Genomic DNA, 14,728 nt, shown 5'->3' with positions numbered 1-14,728 from the left:
CTGTCCTGTAGGGTCACTAGGAGTCAGAATCGACTCAGTGGTAATGGGTTTGGCTTGGTTTTTTATAGGACCACCAATAGCACATGTGAGGAACGTGCTTCATAGTTCAATCATGTATACGAGACTAATGGGCACACCATCCCAAAAGGAAAGACAAGAAAACAGGAAGGGACAGGAAAACTGGATGAATGGAAATAGGGAACCCAAGGTGGAGAAGGGGAGAGTGTCAATACGTCACACGGTAGGCAACCAATGTCACCATACAATTTGTGTATTAACTGCCTAATGAGAAACTAATTTGCTCCGTAAACTTTCACCTAAAGCACAATAAAAAATAATAATGAATATATATATTTCTCATGCCTATTTGCAGTCTTGCCCCACTCCTTCTCCTCAACCCCGGTTAACCACTGATTGCCTTTCAGTCTCCATTGATTTGCCTTTTCTCGATATTTCATGTTAATGGAATAATATAATACATAGCATTTTGCCTCTGGGTTCTTTTTCTTTGCCTACTGCTTCTGACGTTCATCCAGGTTATCGTGCATGAAGAGTATGGTCCTTTTTGGTGCTGAATAGTATTCTGTTCCATTTTGTTTATTCATGTAGTTGATGGACATTTTGATAGTTTGCCATTCTTTTTTATTATGAATACAGCTGCTATGAGTATTCCAGTATATGCCTTTGTTAGGCATGTGTTTTCATTTCTCTTCAGTAGAATCCTGTGAATGGGATTGCTAGATTGTATGGTAAATTTCTGTTTAACTTTTTGAAGAACTACCAAACTGTTTTTTAATGTGGCTGCATACCATTTTACACTCTCACCAGCAAACCATGAGGGTTCAGGTTCTTCCACGTACTCACTAACATTTACTATCGTCTTATTGTTGAAATCTAAGTGTGTATAAATTCTGAATATAAATAAGTTCTTTATGAGATACATGATTTGCAAATATTTTTCCTCAATCTCTGACTTTTCTTTTGAAGTACAAATTTTTTTCCAACAGATATTAACTGAATACTATATGAACATAACACTATTTTTTTTATATGCGAGGCATTGACGTGACATCAATAAATAAATAAGATAGAAATCCCTGCACTCATGGAATTTATATGCATTCTTTTTCATTTTCTTTCCTAATGTCGATTGTCATATAGGAGATTGACTTTGTGTTCTTTTGCCTTACATTTCTATGAATACAAACACATGTAGATTTGTTTAACCACCATCATATTCAGAATAAAGAAGTACAAGTTATTTATTTTAACAAAGTCCAGTTTTTCATATTTTCGTTTGTCAACTAGATTTTTCCCCACCTACAAACTCTTGGCCCACTCAGGGTTGTAGAGACTTTTTCCTTATGGTTTCTTCTAGAAATTGTACTGCTTTAGCTCGTACATTTATGTCTATGATCCATTTGTATTAAGTTTTGTGTGTATTTGACATAAAAGCTTAAGTTTGTTTCTGTTTTTTGTTCGTATGTTGCATGTGCATTTCCAATTATTCCAGCAATATGTTTTTGAGAAGACTATCCTTTTCCCCACTGAATTCTTTTGACACCTTATCAAAAATCAATTCACCTTCAGCGTAAGAGTTTACTTCTGGACTCTCAATTCTGTTCCATTGATCTCTGTGCATTCCCATTCACCAAAACTATACTGTGTGTGCCCATAGAGAGTTTTAAAATTGCTAATGTAAGTCCTCCAGTATTTTTCTTTTTCAAAAATTTTGTCTATGTCTTTTGCATTTTCATGTAAATTTTATGATTGCTTATCAATTTCTGGAAATTGAATTTGATAGGGATTGAATTTAATTTATAGATCAGTTTGGGGAGAATTAACATCCCAACAATGTTCAGACTTCCAGTCCACAAACATGGAATATCACTCCATTTGTTTAGATCTTCTTTAAATTCCCTCAGCAACATTTTGATGTGTTCAGTGTACAAGTCTTGCACTGATTAAATTAATTCCTAAGTATTTGATTTTTCTCAAACTATCACAAATGAAATAGTTTTTTTAATTTCATTTTTTAATTTTTCATTGCTAATGTACAGAAACTTTTTTTTTATACTGATCTTGTATTCTGTGACCATGTTAATTAATTTTTAGTTTTAATACTTTTAATGTATTCTTTGGGTTTTCTACATATACATATTAAAAAAAAAACATATTAGCTCATGTTAATTAAGAATAGAGACTTATTTATAGTCTCCTTTCCAACCTGGGTGACTGTGATCTGGCAGTTGGCAGTTACGATGTTGAAAAGAAACAGGAAGAAAGACATCTTTGCCCTTTTCCTGATCTTACGGTTATATCTTTTCACCATACTTATTCAATCTGTATGCTGAGCAAATAACCCAAGAAGCTGGAAGAAGAATGAGGCATCAGGACTGGAGGAAGACTCATTAACTACCTGACTATGCAGATGACACAACCTTGATTGCTGAAAGTAAAGAGGACTTGAAGCACTTACTGATGAAGATCAAAGACTACAGTCTTCAAAATGGATCCACAATCAGTGCCCATGGAAGCAGCAGTTAAGCAATTAAACAACTTACTGCATTGGGTGAAACAGCTGCAAAAAGGCCTCTAAATGTGTTAAAAAGCAGATACCACTTTGAAAACTGAGGTGCACCTGACCCAAGCCATGGTATTTTCAGGCACCTCATATGCATGTGCAAGATGGGCATTTAATTAATAAGGATGACCAAAGAAGAATTTACGCCTTTGAATTATGCTGTGGGTGAAGAATATTTCATGTATCATGGACTTCCAGAAGAACGAACACATCTGTCTTGGAAGAAATACAGTCAGAATGTTCCTTAGAAGCAAGGATGGCAAAACATTGCCTCATGTACTTTGAGCCTGGCATCAGAAGGGACCAGTCCCTGCAGAAGGGTATATTGCTTGGCAAAATAGAGGGTCAGCAAAAGAGTGGAAGACCTTCAAGAGGATAGCTGGACACAGTGGCTGCAACAATGAGCTCAAATACAGTAACAATTGTGAAGATGGCGCAGGACCAGGCAGTGTTTCAATCTCTTGTGCAGACGGTCACTATGAGTCGGGATTGACTCGACAGCACCTAACAACAACAACAACGACAACAAATTATGAGAAAATAAATTTCTGTTTGTTAAAGGCACCCACTTGTGGTATTTCTGTTACAGCAGCACAGGATAACTAAGACAGTATAGACAAATGAAAAACTGGGAAAATATATATACAAAACATATCACTGATTTTATTGTACACACACACCTAGGTTTACCTAATACATGTTGTTGTTCTGACTCATTGCTACCCCATGTGTGCAGAGTAGACCTACTCCATAGGGTTTGTAAGGCTGTGATCTTTCAGAAGCAAGTTGCCAGGCCTGTCTTCCAAGATGCCTTAGGGGCGGGTCCAAACTGCCAACCTTCCAGCTGGTAGTAGCACTTAACCGTTTGTCCTACTCAGGGCCTGAACGCTGAACCATAAAAAGTAGAGGAGGAACTTGCGGCATAACAGCGTGAGAAGCTCCATGGGTTCCAGCAAAACTGGTGAAAATTATGAAAACACAAACATTTAATTAATATCTCTGGAAATGGTCTTTAATTAACAGCTCTGGAAATGGCATTGAAAGTTAGGAGAAGGATGAAGTCTCCTTTAAGATACCTAATTTTGAAGCACATTTACTCTGTGATCTGAACTATCCATATATGTTGGCTCTCTTTCATGTAAATTTTTAACACTTCATTGCTTGAAGTGTGGTTGTCAGCCTAGCTGATTTGGCATCATGGAGGAGCTACTTGGAAATGCAGAATATTGGATCCCACCTTGGACTAATGGATCATGACTTGTATGTCAAAAAATCCTCATGTTATCAGAATGTAGTAATTGGAGTAGTGCTATATTAAGTCAGAGATTTTCAAATTTTATACCTGAGCTTTTTTTTTTAAATGCTAATACCTATTTCCCACTACAAGAGACCTGGATTCAACTTATATAAATTTTGTTCTGAATCCAGTGATTTTTAACAGCTCCCCAGGTGCTTCTAATGTACAGTGAAATTTCAGAGACCCCTGTTCAGGGCAGTTGTCTCAAATGTTGGTGTGCACCAGAATGACATGGTTGTTGTTGTTGTTAGGTGCCATCGAGTCCATTCTGACTCATAGCGACCCCATGTACAACAGAACAAAATACTGCCCTGTCCTGTGCCATCCTCACAATCATTGTTACTCTTCAGCCCATTGCTGCAGCCACTGTGTGAATCCATTCCTCGAGGGTCATCCTTTTTTTCCATGACCCTCTACTTTACCAAGCATGATATCTTTCTCCAGAGACTAGTCCCTCCTGACAACAGGTCCAAAACACATGAGGGAAAGTCTTGCCATCCTTGCTTCCAAGCAGCGTTCCAACTGGCCATACTTCTTCCAAGACAGATTTCTTCATTCTTCTGGCAGTCCATGGTATATTCAATATTCTTCGCCAACACCATAATTCAAAGGCTTCAGTTCTTCTTAGGTCTTCCTTATTCGTTGTCCAACTTTCACATGCATATGAGGCAGTTGAAAATATCATGGCTCCCGTCAGGCGCACCCTTAGTCTTCAAAGTGACATCTTTGCTTTTTAGCACTTTAAAGACGTCTTTTGCAGCAGATTTGCCCGATGAAATGCGTTGTTTGATTTCCAGACTGCTGTTTCCATGGGCGTTGATTGTGGCTACAAGAAAAATGAAATCCTTGACAACTTCGATCTTTTCTTCATTTATCATTATGTTGCTTATTGGTCTACTTGTAAGGATTCTTGTTTTCTTTATGTTGAAGTGCAATCCATACTGAAGTCTTTGATCTTCATTAGTAAGTGCTTCAAGTCCTCTTCACTTTCAGCAAGCAAGGTTGTGTCATCTGCATAATGCGAGTTGTTAATGAGTCCTCCCCCAATCCTGATGCTTCGTTCTTTTTCATGTAGTCCAGCTTCTCAGATTATTTGCTCAGCATACGGACTGAATATGTATGGTGGAACAATACAACCCTGACACACGTCTTTCCTGATTTTAAGCACGCAGGATCCCCTCGTTCTGTTCAAAGGACTGCCTCTTGGTCTGTGTGCAGGTTCCACATGAGCACACTTAAGTGTTCTGGAATTCCCATTCTTCATAATGTTATCCATAAACTGTTACGATCCATGCACTGAAATGCTTTTGCATAGTCAATAAAACACAGGTAAACATCTTTCTGGTATCCTCTGCTTTCAGCCAATATCCATCCGACATCAGCAACGATACCCCTCGTTCCGTGTCCTCTTCTGAATCCGCCATGCATTTCTGGCAGGTCCCTATCAATGTACTGCTACGACCACTTTTGAATGATCTTCAGCAAAATTTTACTCGAGTATGATATTAATGATAAAAATAAAAAAAGATATTACTCGATAATTTGCACATTCTGTTGGATCACCTTTCTTTGAAATGGGCACAAATATGGATTTCTTCCAGTTGGTTGTCCGAGAAGCTGTTTTCCAAATTTCTTGACATAGACAAGTGAGTACCTCCAGTGCTGCATGTGTTTGTTGAAACATCTCAACTGATACTCCGTCAATTCCCGGAGGCTTGTTTTTTGCCATTGCCTTCAGTGCAGCTTGGACTGAAGACCATCAGTTCTTGATCATATGCTACCTCCTAAAATGGTTGAACATTGACCAGTTCTTTTGGTACAGTGACTCTGTATATTTCTTCCATCTTCTTTTGTTGCTTCTTGAGTCATTCAATATTTTCCCTCTCATAGAATCTTTCAATATTGCACCTCGAGGTTTGACTTTTTCTCCAGTTCTTTCAGCTTGAGAAATGCTGAGTATGTGCCTCTCTTTTGGTTTGTAACTCTAGGCCTTTGCACATTTCATTATATTACTTTGTCTGCCCTTTGAAATCTTCTGCTCAGCTCTTTTACTTCATCATTTCTTCAGTTTACTTTAGCTACTCAACGTTCAAGAGCAAACTTCTCTTCTGACATCCATTTTGGTCTTTTTTTTTCTTCCTCGTCCTTTTAATGACCTTTTGCTTTCTTCACGTCTGATGCCTTTGATGCCATTCCACAAATTGTCTGGTCTTCAGTCATTGGTGTTCAATGCATCAGCTCTATTCTTGGGATGGTCTCTAAATTCAGGTGGAATATACTCAAGGTCATATTTTGGCTCTGGTGGACTTGCTGTAATTTTCTTCGCCTTCAACTTGAATTTGCATAGGAGCAATTGATGGTCTGTTCCACAGTCAGCCCCTGGCTTTGTTCTGACCTCTGATATTGAGCTTCTCCATTGTCTCTTTCCATAGATGTAGTCGAGTTGATTCCTGTGTCTTCCATCTGGAATATAAGTGTGTAGTTGCTGTTTATGTTGTTCATATTATTGAAAAATCACATGAAGGACTTTCTAAAACAAGATTGCTGGACTCCAACCCATGTTTTTCTGATTCGGTAGGTCTTGGTTTTTGTTAGTTTTGTTAGGTTCCATCAAGTCAGTTCCAACTCATAGCAACCCTATAGGATGGAGCAGAACTGCCCCATAGGGCTTCCTGGTGGATCCAAACTGCTGACTTTTTGGTTAACAGACATAGCTTTTAATACTGCTCCACCAGGGCTCCAGGTCTGGGTAAGTTTCAAAAATTTGCACTTTTAACAAGTTCCCAGGACACTTTGACAGCACTGCCTTATGGTGATACCGATTTAGGAATATTTGCAATGTAAAAATGGCCTTAATTAGGAGTGGCATAGAAAAATACGACCTGTTGCTTGGTAAATAGATTTTGCTCTGGCAATATGATAAAGTGACACAATTATCTATTGACTGGTACATCGTACATAATTTTTAAGTCTACATGATTTCTTTAATAAATTATACAGAATAATATTAAAAAGTAATTTTAACATATTGTTTTTCAATATGGAATTGCTCAGACACAAGTATACTTGAAGACATAATAAGGTAGACAGATCCTTGCATCAATTCCTAGATTCTCTTGACAATCGTTATGAATTCAAGAGTAACCAAATGCAGAGTATTCGGTTGTGTCATTGTAATTCCTCAAATACAATCCTCAGCAGGTATGTTGTGGAAAATATGATTTCTACATTGGCAAACAATTTTATGAATTTCCGGGCAAAACTATATACAGTTTTCCTACACAATTCTTCTTACACAACTGCACTTTTAGAAAATTCATCATGCAATCAATAGGATTGTTTGTCAACTTGGCTGGGCCCTGTGATTCTTAGTGGTTTGGCAGTTATGATGTACTGTGGCAGTCAAATGATGATGGGATCACTTCCATGATGAGATTTGATATAACGTGGTCACCTCCATGATGGGATCTCCTGTAAGTAGCCAATCAGTTGAAAGGGAGTTTCTTTGGGCGTGTGACCTGCATCAAATACAAGTGGACATTCTGGCAAGGCTTGTGGGCTTTTGCTTGCTCTGGACCCTACAGCTGGCTCCTGTTCGTCTGACCTGCGTTCTTGGGACTTGAGCTATCAGCTCACCTGCAGTCTTAACTGCCAGCCTGGGGATTCTTCCCTCTTTGTATCCTGTGAACAAGAGCCCTGCTTTCTGACCTACCAATCTTAGGTTCACAAGGCCTTTGGCTACTGAATCAGAAGACACTTCCAACCTAACAGATTTCGGAAGCTCCAGCCTGTAAAACCTCATGAGTCATTTCTTTTATATAAACCTCTCTATGAGTCAGAATCAACTCAACAGCAACGGGTTTAGTTTTGGTTTTTATACAGATATTTATACAATCTACTGGTTTTGCTTCTCTAAGACACATTGAGTATTAAAAACATGGAATAATACTTTATAATTATATGCATACAGGAATTGGGTATAGGCTTAGGAAATTTTAAATAGGTTTTCACCTACATTTATGTCTAGAGGTCATTGAGAAGCCTGTGACATGCTTGCAGCCTAGGAATCTTGGCCATTATCAATGTTTTTGTTGTTAGTTGCTTTTGAGCTCCTCAGAAGACACCCCATTATCAATAGAGGCTCTCAATAACTCGGAACCAACCAGGCAATCCAAGATTTCTAGATGCTTCCACAGGATGATGACACCACTGTGGAGGATTAGCGGCTTAGGTGATCCAATCAACTTGCTCAGTCTCATTATTAGGTTTGGCTCAACCGTTAAACAGTGCATTATCATAACGCAATCAATGAAGAAGTCGTGAGAGTCTCCACTGTCCTTAGACATTTTGGTGGTTGGAAGAGGTGGAAGTAGGAAGTTATCCTGGTGGCTTCAGAGTCCCTGTAGCTACTGAAGCCCACAGGTCTCCCTGAATTTCCAAGCTGCCACCATCATGTCCTCATCTCCACTCAGGCTGGCTGTGGTGTGTATGAGTAACATCAACAGGAGCATGGAAGTCCACAGCATCCTCAAGAAAAAGGGGTTCTGTGTCCAGTCCTTTGGAACTGGATATCATGTGAAGCTGCCGGGACCAGAACCCAATATTTGCTCAGTTTGTGATTTCTTGACAACATATCAACAAACGTACAATGACCTTCAAAGGAAAGACAGAGAATACTACACGCAGAATGGAATGTTACACATCTTGGGAAGAAATCAGAGGATCAGGCCCCAGCCAGAAAGATTTTAAGAGTGCAGAGATTCCTTCGATGTCATCGTGACCTGCAAAGACCCAGTCTATGACACAGTGGTGGAAGAGCTATATTCCAGAGCACAGGAGACCTTCCAGCCTGTGCACGTGATCCACGTGGACATTGGAGACACCCTGGAAGATGCCACCCTGGGAGCTTTCCTTATCTGTGAGCTCTGCCAGCTCATACAGTGCACAGACAACATGGAGGACAGCCTGGCTGAGCTGCTGCTGGAATTGGAGGAGAAAACAGGCAAGAGTTTTCTTCACACGGTCTGCCTCTACTGAAGATCTTGACTGGCCTAAGTAAGAAGTTGTGGGTCAAGTTTTAGACTACTCCGTATTTTCTCTGAAAAGCATCTTTAAAGACCTATCACCTAAATGCTGTTTGTATCATTTTTAGTTATACTGCAGGAAGAAGAGAATATTACTAAGAAACACATTTGTTGGGAAAGGAGAAGGGTATGAGTAGGAACTATTAGGAACCACAGGAAATGTGCCCTGCGTTGCTCTTTGCACAGAATAACTAATTTAATGTTTACCTCAATAAGGAACTTACCGCCGTTCCTGCATTTTCTGAATGAGCAAACCAAAGCATGTAATGGATAAGTGTTTTGTTTCAGGATAGTCAACAAGTAAAGAACATCTTCTATAAGCAATTGCTTTAACCAGATTTCTTCTGCTTGCTTTGAGTTTCATACCGAATATAAGCTTTTTTTTTTTTCTCCCCTCCAATGAGAAAAGGATTCTATTGCGTTTTTTAACTTTGGCTGTGTTTTCTTATATATCTTTTTTACTAACGCTGATTTTGGATGTAAAAATTTGAGATAGATAAGTAAAAAAATAGCTGCCCATCAGTCCTAAAAATGGAATTGTTTCCTTAAAAAATGCCTCATGAAATGACATCTAATTAAATGAAATAATCTCATTTAAATAAAATCTTGTTTCTGTTTGGGGAATGGATTTCACATCACGAAGCCACATGCTTTTTTGTTTTTACGATTTATCAATTACACAGGGCAAAGCAGTCTTTTCATAGTAAGAATTTTTTTAAAACTGAAAGTGTTTATTGCTTTGAACTTTGGGATCATCAAGTAATAAGTCCAAGGATGTTCAGAGTGGAGGATTCTTCTTGATAATCATTAGCGGTGGCACCAAACCATGTGTTAGTAACAGGAAAAAAAATGAAGCGGTTTCAAATGCCTGTGCTTTAGAGCAGTTGTTCTCAAATGTTGGTGTGCACCAGAATCACCAGGAGGGCTTTTTAAGCCAAAATTGCTGGGCTCCGCCCACTGAGAATTTGATTCACTAGGTCTGGAGTAGGTCCAAGAATTTACATATTTTACAAGTTCCCACCCACTGCTTTCCAGTGTTTACTGATTTAGGATCATTGGCAACGAAAGATTGACCCTAAGTAGGAGCGATATGGAAAAAGACAATCTGTTGCTTTATAGATAGATTTTGCTCCTGCACCATTATGAAGATTATCTATCCTTACTGGCTGGTATCCCCAACAGAATTTTTAAGTGTATATAATTCTCTTAACAAATTCTAAGAAGTAATAAAAGTGACTTTAAATATATTGTATTTCAGTATGGAAATGCTCAGACACAGCTGTACTTGAAGACATAATGTTGTTGTTGTTAGGTGCCCCTGAGTCAATTCTGACTCATGTCGACCCCATGTGACACAAGACGCATAAAGGAGGCGGAAGCAGGGACAGATTACCAATAAGCAAGGGACAGATTAAACAATAAAATACAATCCCTTTGATCAGTCACATGCATGATTAAATGACTAAGTACGGTTAAAAAGTTATAGTTCATTCTCATAACTGAATCAATGGACAAAGTCATGAGAGTCTCTACCCAGACTGCTAGGTGACTTAATGTAAACCTGTTTCCTGTTCTTGGACATTTTGGTAGTTAGAAGAGCTATGAATTGGAGGTCATCAAAGATGCAAAACTGTGCACTACAGAAGAGTAAGTAAACAGACGCAGAGGACATAGAGAAGAGTCTGGATGAGCTGCTCCTGAAATGGAAGAGAAAACAGGCAAGAGTGTTCTTCACACAGTCTGCTTCTGCGAAGATCTTGGCTGGCTTAGCTCCATCCTAAGTAAGAAGTGGTGGGTCAAGTTTTAGACTATTCTGTATTTTCCCCAAAAACATCTTCAAAGACCTATTTCCTAAATGCTGTTTGTATTGTTTTTAGGTTAAAGAGGAAGAAATACTACCAAAGAAAATATTTTATGTGAATTGGAAAGGTTATAAATAGCACCCTAAATAAAACTCTTGAAGAACAGTGGTGGATCATAGAATTTCTGCCTTCTATGAGGGACACCCAGGTTTGATTCTGAGCCAATATGCTTAATGCACAGCCACCAGCAGTGGTAGCTTGCAAGTTGCTATGATGCCGAACAGGTTTTAGTGGAACTTCCAGATGAAAATGTACTAGGAAAAAAGGCCTGGTGGTCTACTTCTGAAAAGCAGCCAATGAAAACCTTATGGATAACAATGGTCCAGTCCAAAACCAATCATGGGCATGGTGCAGGAGCAGGCAGCATTTAGTTCACCATGAGTTGGGGCTATTATGGATTGAATCACGTCCCCCAAAAATGGGTGTCAGCTTCACTATGCCATGGTTCCCAGTATTGTGTGATTGTTCATCATTTTGTGATCTGATGTTATTACCCTGTGTGTTGTAAATCCTAAACTCTATGATGCTCATGGGGCAGGATTAGAGGCAGTCATATTAATGAGGCAGAACTCTACAGGATTCTATTCTAACTTTTTTTGTTCCTTATTTATTTATTTATTTATTGTGCTCTAGATGAAAGTTTGCAGACCAAATTAGTTTCTCATTAAACAATTAATACACATATTAAAAAAAAAAAAACTTTTTTTTTTTTTTTTTATAAATATTGTTTTGGACACTGGTTGCCAACTCCATGAATTGTAAACACTCTTCACTCCTCAACCTTGGATTCCCCATTATAACTTTTCCTGGCTTCTCGTGCCTTCTTGTCCATGCCCCTGGGTTGGTGTGCCCAATTAGTCCCATTTTGTTTTATGAGCCCGTCTAATCTTCAGCTGAAGGATGAACCTCAGGAGTGACTTCAGTTTTGACTTAAATGGGTATCTGGTGGGGGGGGGGGGCATACTCTCAGGGTTTCTCCAGTCTCTGTCAGACCAGTAAGTCTAGTCTTTTTCTGTGAGTTAGAATTTTTTTCGTCATTTATCTCCAGCTCTGTTCAGGACCCTCTGTTGTGATCCCTGTCAGAGTAGTCAGTGGTAGTAGCTGGGCACTGTCTAGTTGTGTTGGACTCAGCCTGATGGAGGCTGTGGTAGTTGTGGTCCATTAGTTCTTTGGACTCATCTTTCCCTTGTGTCTTTAGTTTTCTGCATTATCCCTTGCTCCAGATGGGGTGAGACCAGTAGAATATCTTAGATGGCCACTCACAAGCTTTTAAGACCCTAGATACTACCCACCAAAGTAGGATATAGAACATTTTCTTTATAAGCTATGTTATGTTAATTGAGCTAGAAGTCTGCAGAGAACATGGTCCCCAGCCCTCAGCAGAGTAGCTCAGTCCCTCAGGGCATTTGGGTGTGTCTGTGAACCTTCTCTGACTTTGCCCTGGTAAAGTTGTGCTGACCTCCCCAGTACAAGACTAAATCTTTACGATAGCAGACTACCACTTCTTGCTCCTGCAGAGTGGCTGGTGGGTTCAAATTGCCAGCCTTTGAGCTAAACAAGCACTTAACCACTGCACCACCAGGGCTCCTCTTCTCCTTTTACATCCGTCCAAATTATATGGCACTATTTTGTGTAGTAGTCTTCAAGAATTTGTTTAACAAAGAGTTTCCCAGTTCTCCGTCTTGGTAATAATTACTTAGGGCTCAAATATCTTGCTTCTTTCCAATTGTTAGAATTCTGTAGATGCCAGCCACTGACTGTCATCAAGAAAATTTCACAATATATTTAAGATGCTTCCACTTTTTCATTTCTGCCTAGCCTATAACCTAATATGAGTTTTCCCTTAAGAAAATCCTGCTCCTTTTCTAAACCCTGAATCTTCCTTTTTCCTGAGAGACAGCCCTCTGTCACTGAAACATCTTGAAATTTTCTTATCTTTTATTCCAGCTGCTTGTGCTGCTTTTCTGTCAACCTTATTCCCAAGGTTAAGGCAGCTCAAGCTAAAGATTTCTTTAGTGAATCTTTGGCCTTTTGATTTGCAGTAATGCATTCCATAGCATTATTATTCCACTGCTGTGGAAATTTCTGGATGTTGGATTTGCTAAGAATGATGGAAGTATTACGGTTGAGGTCTTGAGCTAAAGTCATCAATGAAAAATGAGGACAATGAAGAGGCTGGGGTGTGATCAGGTGTTAGGTACATATGGCGAGGAAAGAAGAGAGGACAGGGTTTCCAAATGTTGTGAGCATCGTTAGGTTAGGGGTTTTTGCTAGAGGGAGGAAGTTATCATTGGAAGTAGTAATGATACTACCTCCAATACCTATACAGGTACTATGAGGAATGAGAAATAAAAATGAGATTTTCTATATTCGGAATATAGTGAAAAGCTGAAAGCCAGGTTTCTGGTAAAACAAAGAAGTGAATGAGAGATGTTCACAAGGTTGTTGAAGATATACAAGATTTTGTGGAACGCATTTGGTGTTCCAGAAGGAATGAAGACATTTTCAAGAAAACTTGTGAGAAATTCTTTTAGTGTAGAGGACATGGAAAGTTTGTGGGATAACATATTACTAAAGTGACATGGACGTGGGTAGCAACTTAGCAAAATGGGAACGTGGGGCTTCATGACATCTGATCTGAAACCTCTTAGAAGAGTCGTGTCCCACTGCCCTTGTGCTTGAGCCCATTGTTGTAGCCACTGTGTCAACGCAACTCATTGAGGGTCTTCCCCTTTTTCACTGAGCCTCCGTGATGTGCTTCCTACCAAGCATGATGTACTTCACCAGGGATTGGTCTCTCCTGATAACATGTCCAAAGTATGTGAGACAAACTCTGGCCATCCTTGCTCCTAATGGTCATGTACTTTCTTCCAAGACAGGTTTGTTGGTTCTTATGGCAGTCCATGGTATATTGGATATCCTCCTTCCCTCTCTCCCTGAGGATGGTTGTAGGATCCAAGGCATTTTTCCAGGGCCAGGGCACTGGTGGGAAGGAGTCATTAGTTATACAGGCATCTGATTACTTCTGAAATCTGTGCATATATCTGTTATAGTGATCTGTGATCAGTCGTCTCTGATGTTACTATCGGAATTGTTTGGGGGCACCACGAACTCTGCCCATATAAGACAGTGAACTTCACTTATAAATATTGTGTATGTTCTGACTGCCCCACTGATAGGCTATTCCCCATCTCTCTCAGGCCTTCCTATTCTGTCAGACATGATAAAATTGAAATTACGCCAATTTAATAACCACATAATGACCTCTACATGTTCAAGTGAAAGGAAGAGTCACACATCTGTCACTTTAAGTCAAAAGCTAGAAATGATTAAGCTTAGTAAGGAGGGTGTGTCAAAAGGCAAGATAGGCTGAAAGCAAGTCCCCTTGCGTCAAACAGTTAGCCAAGATGTGAATACAAAATAAACATTCCTGAAGGAAATAAAAAGTGCTACACATGAGTGATAATAACGAGAGACAGCCTTATTGCAGATAAGGAGAAAGTTTTAGTGGTCTGGATAGAAGATTAAGCCAGCTATAAGGTTCCCTTAAGCTAAAGCCTAATCCAGAGCAAAACCCTAACTCTCTTCAATTCTATGAAGGCTGAGAAAGGAGAGAAAGTTGCAGAAGAAAGGTTTGAAGCTAGCAGAGATTGGCTAATGAGATTTAGGGAAGAAGCCATCTCCATGACATAAAAGTGCAAGGTAAAGCAGCAAGTAATAACGTAGAAGCTGAGCAAGTTCTCCAGAAGACCTAGCTAAGCTAACAGATGAAGGCGGCTACGCTGAAAGATAGATTTCCAGTGTAGACAAACCAGTCTGATATTAGCAGAAGACGCCACTTCGGACTTAATACCTAAAGAGGAAATGTCAATGCCTCAAATGCTTTGAAGGACAGGCTGCC

At 39.4% G+C, this 14,728-nt stretch overlaps 1 protein-coding gene and 1 pseudogene across 1 annotated transcript in view; both read left to right on the top strand.

The window, feature by feature from the left end:
- Positions 1 to 14,728, top strand: part of LOC126079099 (E3 ubiquitin-protein ligase TRIM21-like) — a 113,145-nt gene that overhangs the window by 34,332 nt on the left and 64,085 nt on the right. The window lies entirely within an intron of this gene.
- Positions 8,334 to 8,918, top strand: LOC126079164 (RNA polymerase II subunit A C-terminal domain phosphatase SSU72-like; annotated as a pseudogene).

This window comes from Elephas maximus, chromosome 7 (assembly GCF_024166365.1).
Source record: "Elephas maximus indicus isolate mEleMax1 chromosome 7, mEleMax1 primary haplotype, whole genome shotgun sequence".
In the NCBI taxonomy this organism is placed as follows: Eukaryota; Metazoa; Chordata; class Mammalia; order Proboscidea; family Elephantidae; genus Elephas; species Elephas maximus.
The sequence above is the reverse complement of the archived record's forward strand: the minus strand, read 5'-3'. Positions and strand labels throughout refer to the sequence as shown.